This window comes from Lepus europaeus, chromosome 13 (assembly GCF_033115175.1).
Source record: "Lepus europaeus isolate LE1 chromosome 13, mLepTim1.pri, whole genome shotgun sequence".
NCBI lineage: Eukaryota > Metazoa > Chordata > Mammalia > Lagomorpha > Leporidae > Lepus > Lepus europaeus.
The window spans coordinates 47,797,955-47,810,095 of NC_084839.1; positions in this window are offsets into that span (position 1 = coordinate 47,797,955).

A 12,141-nucleotide genomic window follows, 5' to 3' on the forward strand; every position below is an offset into this window, starting at 1 on the left:
TTAGAAAAACTACTACAGAACATGCCTGTGACTATAGAATTGTAGTTCAGGCCACCGAAGATTAGAGATGGGACTTGGGCACTCCCTTGACTTGCATCCTCTGGTCTGCTTTAACAAAAACCAGGAGAAAAAGAAAGCTCGGCATCAGAAGCAATGGGTGGCAGGCCTATTAATGGCTGATCTGCACAGTGATCTGCCCTCAAGGAGACCCAACAGGCCAGTCCACTGCAGTGGCTTTTAATGTGGTAAGCCTGGGCTTCAGCAGAAGTCAGCTTGTGAAGAGCCCTGGCAGCTCTGCCAAGAGTTGGATCACTGGAAATGGACCTGCCCTGGAGTCGAAGGATGCCCAGGTCAGAGCCACAGATCTTATTGGCTCTAAGCTGAAAAGCCCTTCACTCAGCCCAACTTCCAAAGTGACCACTGCAGCTGAGGGGATGGTCAAGTAGGGTCAGCAACATTGCAGGCAGAACTGTAAATTTCTTGTTAGAGATGCCACCTGCCTTTACCTGGCCAGCTCTCCTCCCAGGCCAGCCAAGTAATGAAAGTCAACAGAGTGCCTTCCCCTAGGAGGTTCACACCTCCCTTAGGATATACCCCATGTGAAGAGATAGATAGGTCTGGGCCTCTTAACTTACAAGGCCTAAAGCCAACCAGATTATTATCAAGCCCCTTCTATCAGGTTCTATTTGCCTCTCAATCAGAAAACTTAATTGTAGCTTAGACAGCACCTTTCTTAGCTCCTCTAATAATGACTCTGTCCTTTGTTCTAGACCCTGTCTAGCGCACTTGGGCCTCATTCCTTTGTAATCATAACCTCTACTCTACCACCAATGGCTCTACTCCCAACCTGTGTGTACTGATGGTCCTCTTCCCCACTACATGCTGTATAATTGTTCAAACCTGGTAAATGCCACTCTTAGGATCATTGGTTACTATCCTCACCCTGTCTTTTATGACTTTGTCTAAATATGATCAGAGTCGGCAAACTTGGAAGGCTTCCATAGCCTTGGCAACTCATGACGACAGCCTAGGATGGTTACTGGCGCCATAAACTAGTGTGTCAATTTGTTGGGTCAACAACAGGAGCCACTGTGCACTTGCTCCTCATGTGGGATCTCTGTCCTTAATGTGCTGTACATTTTGATTTAATGCTATAACTAGTACTCAAACAGTATGTTTCACTTTGTGCTTCTATGTGGGTGCAAACTGTTGCAATCTTTATACTAAATTGATCTTCTGTATATAAAGATAATTGAAAATGAATCTTGATGCAAATGGAAGGGGAGAGGGAGCGGGAGAGGGGAGGGTTGCGGGTGGGAGGGAAGTTATGGGAGGGGGAAGCCATTGTAATCCATAAGCTGTATACTGGAAATTTATATTCACTAAATAAAAGTTAAAAAAAAAAAAGAACTGATTACATGGTATTGTGCATTTACAGTGAACATTTCTACCATAGATTAATTTCCCAGGGAAGAAAATTCTGAAAAGTATCTTGGGCAAGGAAATTTATCGTTGGTGCTCACCAATCCTATAAGTTCCATTTGCCAAGTGTGTAGTGTGTATGGCCTTGACCAAGCTTCACATCAGCTCAGCATTGTATAAACAATGAGTAGTCTGGAGGCATGACATAATGTCTCCATCCATCACAAAGAGAAGACTTACTCATTGAGCCTCCTAAAATGTCAGAGTCCGTAAGCCCAGTGTTCACCTTCTGTAAGGTAATGCACATGTGTGCAGGCAGCTATCCAGGCCCTTCATTTTGCTACATTTAGACTTTGGAGGATGAGAGAGCTGACTCAAATTTTGTTCTCACGCTGCTTGCTGTGCCATGATTAACAACAACATTTGCCACTGAACCGAGAGTCTTGGATCTTTTGCCAGAATTCATAAAGAGTAACAGACTAACTTGCTGTCTTATCTATAGAGTAAAATCAAATTTCAAAGCCTGATACAAAGATTTATATATGGGAAGTGTATAGGGAGTGCTACATGGGGATGGAAGTGAAAGAATATTTGGGCAGAAAAAACTCAAACTTAATCAGGAAGTCCTGTCTTTCTATATCTACATTAAGTAAAGCTGGCATATGGGCTGGCTCCAACAAAGAGGCATGGTGACTTTCATTACCTGAAAATTTAAAAAATAGTGGAAATCTGGTGGTGTACTATAGCATCCAGTACAAGTGCAAACTGGCAATATAAAAGAAATGACCCTCTGTTAAAACAATGAATTTCCTTTGGAAATACATTTTCTGTATGAGATGCAATGGCATTTTGAGTTTTAAAAATACTCTATTGTGATGCAACACTGTCTTTAAAATTCTAGGTTACATGTACAAATAGTTACTTTGGTAAATTTGTGACTCCTACTTCAAAAAATCACTTTCAAAGCACTAGTTAGTGCTTTGAAACAAAGTTACTAATGTTGTTAGTATATCAACTAACAACAACAAATTTACCTGTAACATTTTTTTTTTCTCAATTAAATTCTGAACTCTTTGGTATTTTCTTACATAAAATCCAGACATCTGGAGTATGGTGTCCAAGTATGTGAAATACAGATCCAGACAATCTGGGTTAGCATTCTCATCCAAATTCTATTTTTTTCTTTACCTAGGGAATATTGCTCAATTTTTCCTTGCCACGAATATCTATTCAGTACAGTAAACATGGTAATTGAATTTAGATCTACAGGTTGAAGTAAACATTTGAGATATTCCACTTGGTTGTGTTTTGTGAAAGGAGTAAGCTCTCAGTAAATTTTAAGAATCATTATTATGCTTATCTTAAATTATGTCTAGATTATTTCCTTCTTCTCATGAAGGACATTTATTCAGATAAACACTTGTCAGCTTGATTCCTTTACTGGGTTTGTAAGAGCATGGGCAATGTCTTATTTAACTGTGCATCATCAATGTTTATTACAGTCCCTAACACAGAAAATTGAACATAATTACTTGTGGAATGAATGAATACATAATAATGACTTTCCCATGTTATTAAGTTTGATTCAGAACTATAATGTTATACTTAGATACCATTATTGCAAGTTATGATGAGAGCAGAGCTGTCAATAAAGATGGCTTCAGAAGCAAATGTAGTATCTGAGTAGAGTGCTGTTAAGTATGTGAGAATGTTTGTTCAACAGTGGAAAATTGCTAACATCACACATATGTTGCTCTTACTGTTTGATGCACTTGACAGAAAATTTTTTCTCTTCATTGCAATAATATTAATATAAAAACTGGCAGGGACAAAGAGGTAAAGCAATTAAATATTTACTTATTATTAATGGTGAGCAGTATACTGATACATGAATTCACATATAGTAGCACCTAAGGCAGGACATCTGTTTTCTTTGAAGGAACATCATGAAACAGATAGGTGGTACCTATGTACAGCTTGAAGGGCAAACAAAACTGAATGAAATTAAGAGATGGCAGAGAATGAGGTCTTAGAGGATTTCAGGTAGTCATATGAGTAGCATGTATGAAGTAACATATGTGAGTGAGGGAACTTGTTCAGAACTGTAAGAACTATAGCTCAGTATGATGAAAACAGGGAAGTGAAACGAGGGACTAGAAGATGTAAGAGGTGAGATGGGGATGCCTTTGTTTAGTAACCCCTAAAGCAGATTTGAGCCAAGGACTTGGGTGGTCAAGGATTGAGTGCAGACATTTTATTTGAGAGGTGATCCCTGGAAGCAGAATAAAAGGACAGGAAGTGTAAAAGGCAAATTGGAATGATCATCAAAGAGTAAGTTATCGAGGCTAATGCTGAATATAATGGAAGCTCCATATCACCAGGCCTCCTGAGATGGATAAGTAATATTTACCAGAATTACCCTCCTAGCAGGGGTGGAGGGCACTTTTTTTTTTTTTGGTCAAAGGCCATTCGATATTTGTAGCATCATTTGTGGGTCGTACAAAATTACCAACTTAAAAATTGGCCTGCTATAGACTTACTGAATTTCAAGTTCCACCTGCAGTAGCCCTGGCAGGGCTAGACCAAATGATTTAGTGGGCTTTATATGCCCCCAGAATGGACATTTCCCAACCCTGAAAAGAAGCTAGAGCTTTATCTACAGATATCAACCTCTATCAACCAAAGTTGTTTTGGGCCATTAACTCCTCCACATTCCCAGGATGTACTGAGATACCCTATCAGGCTTCACCACCTTCTACTTCAGAAGAAGAATCATTGTGCTGGAAAGTCAGTGAAAGACTTAAGAAATACACTTGAGATGAGATGCCTCCATCATGAACTGAATTGTTCACATAAACTGTCCTCAGCTGCTGCAGCTGAAATTAGTAATAGGCTAACAGACTGTGAAGTGGGGCACAAAGTTGTCTGCTCCAGGTGAATAAGCAGAGGCCAGGTAGTGATGGGCCTTGAATACCTATTTGGGCAGATTGAATTTACCTATTGCCTTTTACAAACTAAATCATATTCAAAAGGAACATATTATTTTGTGTACGGAGCACTATTGCGTTCTTGAGCTAAGCATATGAGATGTTAAAATGTCAAAGTCTAGTTCATTTTAGAAATGTCAGAATCTAGTTCTAGCTCATCTAGCCACCCAGAGTTTCACAATCCAATTCCTTGGAAGCAATCTCTTAAACCCTGTTTCAGGTGTTATTATTATGCTTGTTTTATACATTTAAAGACATTTAAATTCCTTATGTATGGTACACTTAGTTTGTAAGTGTAAAGATAAAGAATTGTATCCAGAATAACAAATACAGGGTTTATACAATCAAAAAAACATGCCCTAGTATCTTCCAATACAATGATTGTGATAATAAATGAGGATCATTTGGGGTTCCCTATGATAGCAGATATTCCACTTAGTTTTAGCTGTCCCTTACTGATGCAACATTACACAAAGCACGTTTATGTATTCTTTAGAGAGTCATGGAAATAGAAACAGTTTACTGAATATAGCTTTCAATAGTGAGTGTGCGTTAAGCTAGGGCCAACCTTTTGAGGGTAGAGTCAGACTCTCCCAAAAAATGATATGCACAGATATGTGAAGGAGGAGGATCAATTCTACTGTTACTGCCAAGATTCTGGCAAAGACTACAGTGAGAAAGATATAATTAGCTCTTCCATTCCTCTTCCTGGCCCTCCATTTAGAATGCTATCCTTCAGTTTAGGTATCATGTGCATTTTACTTTTGTAAAATCTTTCTTCTTCTTATCTTCACAACTATTCTAAGGGATAATCAGAGTACTCTTTTTTATTTTCTCTTTTTATCAGCCCTAAAATGTAGGAGATTATAAGAAAGTAAAATAGACTTGGTTAAGGTCACTCTGTCAATAAGCGGCTAAATCAGAACTTTGAAGCAGTTTCTGCAAGTCTAGTTCTATTTTAACATGTCCATGTGTGATCATGCTTCAAGTAGAATGCTGTATATAGACTTCCTTCCTTCTGTGTTTCTAGATGGCAAACCCTATGGATTTAGAAACAAGGAAACATTGACAGAAAACATTCCACTTCTTGATAATTCAATGGAAATAACAGAATCAGTAAATACTTTTTTTTTGCACAAAAATTATTTAGCTGCTTATGATAAATTACATTTATGGTTTAAGATTTCATGATTCAGTCTGGTACTAGTGGTTAAACTCTGTAAATAACACACAATTACTCTTAGGTGTTTAAATTTTAACTGAAAAGTGATCCCTGTTAAATTTAAGAGTGGAAAAAGAGAGGGAGGAGATGCACAGTTTGAGACATGCACAATCAGTCTTGCCCCAAATGATGGAGTTAGAAATGTGCCAGGGGATTCCAATACAATCCCATCAAGGTGGCATGTACCAATGCCACCTCGCTAGTCCAAATGATCAATTTCAGTTCACATTCGATGGCTTAGACAGGTCTAAAAATCAAAGGGATCACACAAACAAGACAAGTGTCTGCTAATACTAACTGATAGAATCAAAAAAGGAGAGAAAGATCCAACATGGGAAGTGGGATACACAGCAGACTCATAGAATGGCAGATGTCCTAAACAACACTCCGGCCTCAGAATCAGCCCTTAAGGCATTCGGATCTGGCTGAAGAGCCCATGAGAGTATTGTAGGCATGGAAAGCCAAGATACCATGGAAAAGAAAAAAAGAAGAAGACCTAAATGAAAGATCTCTGTTAGTGAGATCCCAGTGGAAAGAACGGGGCCATCAAAGAAGGAGGTACCTTTCTCTGAAGGGAGGAGAGAACTTCCACTTTGACTGTGACCCTATCGGAACAAGATCAAAGTCAGCGAACACTAAAGGCTTCCATAGCCCTGGCAACTCATGACTAGAGCCTAGGGAGATTACTGACGCCATGAACAGGAGTGTCAAATTGTTAAGTCAGCAACAGGAGTCACTGTGTACTTACACCCCATGTAGGATCTGTCCTTAATGTATTGTCTAATGTGCAGTGATGCTATAACTAGTACTGAAACAGTATTTTTACACTTTGTGTTTCTGCGTGGGTACAAACTGATGAGATCTTTACTAATTACATACTGAATCGATCTTCTGTATATAAAGATAATTGGAAATGAAAAAAAAAACAAAAACCTGGTGTTAAATTGGAAATGGCATAGAAAATTAATTAATTTAAAAAATATATAATATGTAGGATCTCTGTCTTTAATGTGCTGTACACCCTTATTTAATGCTATAACTAGTACTCCAACAGTATTTTTTTTCTTTTCACTTTGTGTTACTATATGGGGGCAAAATGTTGAAATCGTTACCTAATATATACTAAACTGATCTTTTGTATACAAAGAGAATTGAAAATGAATCATGATGTGATAGGAAGCGGAGAAGGAGCGGGAGGGGGGAGGGCTGTGGGTGGGAGGAAAGTTTTGGGAGGGGGAAGCCATTGTAACCCATAAGCTATACTTTGGAAATTTATATTCATTAAATAAAAGTTTAATAAAAAAAAAAAGATTTCATGATTCAGAAGTCCAGCATGTTGTGTTTGACCAACATCTTTTCTGGCTGAAGTGTCAGCCAGTGTTGTTGTTCTCATTTATTGCTTTGAGACATTTTCCAAAATAACTAGTTGTTAGCCAAATTCATTTTCTTATCATGATTTTAACATGGCCTCCTCCATCATTAAGCCAAAAACAGTAGGTCCAACCTCTGTCACATATCAAATTACCCTGATTTTCCTTCCACCTTACTCTTAGCTTATAAGGGTGCTTGTGTGGTAAATAATGTTCAACTTGTTTGCTTCCTGTCTGTATGCACTGTTAGCCCTGTAACCTTGTGGGTCATGTACACTTTCAGAGCCTTATTTACTTATATATAGAATGAGGACACTGGAATTCTTTTTTCTCTCAACAGAATCCCTACACAAAAATCACTCTAGAGTTTCTAATTTTGAATCATCTGAATATGCAGTTCAGTAATAAAGATGTACTTTTGCCAAATATATAGCAATAATCTGTGATTATGCTCAATAAAAGTTAATTAAATAAAAAAGAAGTAAAAAATATGCATATGAGAAACACTTTTCAACTTATCCTTATTTCACAGAAGGGAAAATTAAGCAAAAATAATAGAGCTTCTAAGATTCATGATCTTTTCACAAGACTTACAAGTTTTATTAACTGTTGATTCATGAGAAACCCAATATCTGATAGCTATGAGTCACGAATAGCAATTAATTAGACTGGTGTCACTCAAAAAAGATTAGGACATGATGCATAACAATGAAAATTCAATTCTATGGAAATCTCCCAACAGACTTTTAGGTCTGATCTAACTTTTTGAAAGCCACCTGCCCCTCATCAACTTTGATATGATTAAAATTTCCCCCTCACACTTACCAAAAACCCACCACACCCACATTTCTTGATCACCATCAAAGTTAATTTGTCAACATCAGAGTTACAGAAATTCTCCTGTCCATCATGCTTTGTTTAAACAATCTACAACAACAAAGGGAAAGCTCAGGGGATAATGTCCAAAGACCTCAACGAAAGTATAATCCTGCATGTCCATATCACCTTCTCTTCTCCTTTTTCCCTCTGCTTTTCTCTCCCTATCTGCCCTTGCCTCCATCTCCTGATTGAGTTCCCTGACACTCCAGTTCCCATAGGTATCCTCTGGGTACCCCTAGCGTTTGGTTTCACTTCCCTGTTTATATCCCACCCCAAACACCACACACAAACCTAACTTACTACCCCTCTTCCCATCAGAGTTCTTTAAATAGTAGCTATCCTGGTTTATGGCCACTTTAAAGACAGAGAATTCAAGACCAAATTAGGGAGAAAATATAATAACAAATCACAATAAATAATATTTTATATTACTTTTAATTTTTTTAAAAATTGTAAAGGTCTTTAAAGATCAACTGAGCTCGATCTGAAGCCAAGAGCCAGAGCCTCCTCCAGGTCTCCCATTGTGGGTGCAGGGACACAAGCACAGCCTGGCAACCCTCAACTGCTTTCCCAGGCAATAGAAGAGAGCTCGATTGGAAGAGAAGCAGCCAGGACAAAAACTGGCACCCATATGGGATTCTGGTGCTGCAGGTGGAGGCTTAGCCTACTACGCCACAGCACTGACCCCAATAAACAATATTTTAAAGCAAAAAAAATGTAGCTATGTTTCATTGTCTATAGTTCTATACATTATAATCACCTATTAAGTTAATATTTAAAATACAGTTTTTTAACAACATGCTGTGGCAAGGACATTAAGTGTTAATAGAGTTCTACATTTTTCTACATCTGTATTGAATTTCAACCTTAGCAACCAAACTACTATTTTGAATAAAGCAAATTTTAGAAATGGTTAATTTAGCAAAATTGGAGCACATTTACAGTATTGTGCTCATTGAGAATGTAGATGCTAATCAAGACAAAACCTTGAGGAAAACCTGAACATAGCAAGAATATTACGTAAACAGTTTAATGAGTTGGAGTTTATAAAACTTTGGAATTTTAACACATAGATTTCTGCATAGTTGTCTGTGAAGAGGCACGGACTTCTCCCGCTCAGTTTGTGTTAATGGAGCTGTATTACAGGAAACGTCCTGAAATGGAGGCTTGGATGCAGAAGATTTATTGGTGAATGATCTCAGGATACACTTTAAGGAAATGAGAGTAAGACTGAGCAAAGTAAGAAGATGACTTGCAATTCCCTTGCAACTGAGGCCTTTGTAGCCCTGTATCAGCCCATCATTGGCACCACAGGGAGGAAGGAAAAACCTTGGATTAGACAATTCCTTGTGGCTGATGACAATTCCTGCTGAGACATATATCTGGGAGTTATCAATAGCCAGTATTCCAAGCTGCTGCATGATGGGTAGTGTAGCATGTTTCCTTTGCTTGCCCTAACAAATTACCATGTGGTGACTGTAAGTAATTTCAAAAGCCAGCAACAGCCAACTGCTTTTTTCTCATGCTGCATCACTCTAACTCTGACATGACTGCCTCCCTTCACCTTATAAAAATGCTTGAGATTACACTGGGCCTACGTGGGCCTCACCATCATAACTCAAGTTCAGGTGAGTAGCACCTTTCATTCCTGCTGTTATTTTAACTCTACTTTGCCATGTAACATAGACATTTTTGAGAGACCACTATTCTGCCTATGAGAGCAAATTGACCCTGAAGAAGATATTTGAGTGGTGTACCCCAAAATATTGTTGTCAGAATTAGGTGGACCTATGAAGAGGGTCTCCATGTAAACCTTTGAGATCAATTGAGCTACGAGGCCGGCCTGATAGGTACCTCTTATAACTTAACTGAATTAACATGAAACATAAACACAAATATTAGTTTACAATTAAGTGCTTTTTAGTAAATTGATAGAGATTTGCAACCATCTTCACAACCCAATATTCATATATTTTTATTAACCTAGTTATCTCCCACCCCCACATATTTTCTGTCAGTTCTCATTTCCGTTGCTAGCCATGGATAATTATCTGCTTTTGGTCTCTCTATATTTGCCAATTCTGGATGTTTCTTATAAATGTAACCATACAACATTTAGTCCTTTTACTGACAACTGTGGTATGAATATAACACACTTGGTTTGTCCGTTTATTGGTTGATATACATCTGTGTTGTGTGTCAGTTTGGATCAATTATGAATAATGTTATCGCAAACTTTCATATATAAGTCTTTGCATGCACATACACTTTATTTTTCTTTTATAAGTAGCTAGGAGTGGAAAAGTAGAATCGTAAGGTAGATGTTTGCATCTTTTTTTTTCATTTTTAGGAAGCTGCCAACCTCTCTTCGAAAGTAAGCAAATTATTTTCACTCACAACAGCTATGTATGAGAGCTGTTTTTCCACATCTAGGACAACACTTTTGTGTGTGTTCTGTTACCGCACTGTGCTCTTTAGTTGTGCGGAGCATCTTTTCAAGTGCATATTAAGCATTCATAAATAATCTTTGGTGAAACATCTATTCAAATATTTTGCCTATTGTTTACTTGGCATTTTTGCCTTTTAAATATTAATTTGAATAAAATTACTTGTGTGTTCTGAATGTTAAGTCCTTTATCACATATATGACTTACAAGTATAGTTTGTCTTTTCATTTTATGAATGGTGTGTTTTCCAATGGAAAGTTTAATATTCATGAAAGTAAACAGTTTTTTAAACTTTTATTTAGCAAATATAAATTTCCCAAGTACAGCTTATGGATTACAATGGCTTTTTCCCCCCATAATTTCCCTACCATCCGCAACCCACCCAACTCCCACTCCCTCTCCCATTCCATTCACATCAAGATTCATTTTCAATTATCTTTATATATAGAAGATGGATTTAGTATATATTAAGTAAAGATTACATCAGTTTGCACCCACACAGATCATAAAGTGTTATAAAGTACATAAAGTTATAGCATTAATTCATATTGAACAACACATTAAGGACAGAGATCCTACATTAGGAGTAAGTACACAGTGACTCCTGTTGTTGACTTAACATTTTGACACTCTTGTTTATGGTGTCAGTAATCACGGGGGCTCTTGTCATGAGTTGCCAAGGCTATGGAAGCCTTTAGAGTTTGCCAACTTCGATCTTATTTAGACAAGGTCATAGTCAAAATGGAGGTTCACTCCTCCCTTCAGAGAAAGGTAGCTCCCTCTTTGATGGCCTGTTCTTTCTACTGGGATCTCACTCACAGAGATCTTTCATTTAGGTTTTTTTTTTTTTTTTCCAGAGTGTCTTGGCTTTCCATACCTAAAATATTCTCATGGGCTCTTCAGCCAGATCTGACTGCCTTAAGGCCTGATTCTGAGGCTAGAGTGCTGTTTAGGACATCTGCCATTCTATAAGTCAAACATAAGCTGGCTGTAGATGTTTGGATTGACTTCTGGAGTTTCTATTCTATTCCATTGGTCTATCCATCTTTTTCTGTACCAGTACCATGCTGTTTTGATTACAACTGCCTTGTTGTATGTTCTGAAATCTGGTATTGTCATGCCTCTGGATTTGTTTTTGTGGTACAAAATTGCTTTAGCTATTTGAGGTGTCCTGTGTCTCCGTATGAATTTCAGCATCATTTTTTCCAGATCTGAGAAGAATTTCTGGTATTTTGATTGGTATCACATTGACTCTATAAATTGCCTTCGGGAGAATGGACATTTTGTTGATATTGCTTCTTCCAATCCATGAGCATGGACGATTTTTCCATTTTTTGGTATCCTCTTCTATTTCTTTCTTTAAGGTTTTTAATTCTCATCGTAGAGATCTTTAACGTCCTTGGTTAAGTTTATTCCAAGGTATTTGATTGTTTTTGTGGCTATTGTGAATGGGATTGATCTTAGAAGTTCTTTCTCAGCCATGGCATTGCCTGTGTATACAAAGGCTATTTTTTTTTTTTGCATTGATTTTATATCCTGCTACTTTGCCAAACTCTTCTATGAGTTCCAATAGTCTCTTAGTAGAGTTCTTTGGATCCCCTAAATCAAGAATCATATCATCTGCAAAGAGGGATAGTTTGAGTTCTTCCTTCTCTATTTGTATTCATTTAATTTCTTTTTCTTGCCTAATAGCTCTGGCTAAAACTTCTAGAACTATATTGAATAGCAGTGGTGAGAGTGGACATCCCTGTCTGGTACCAGATCTCAGTGGAAATGCTTACAACATTTCCTCATTCAATAGGATGCTGGCCATG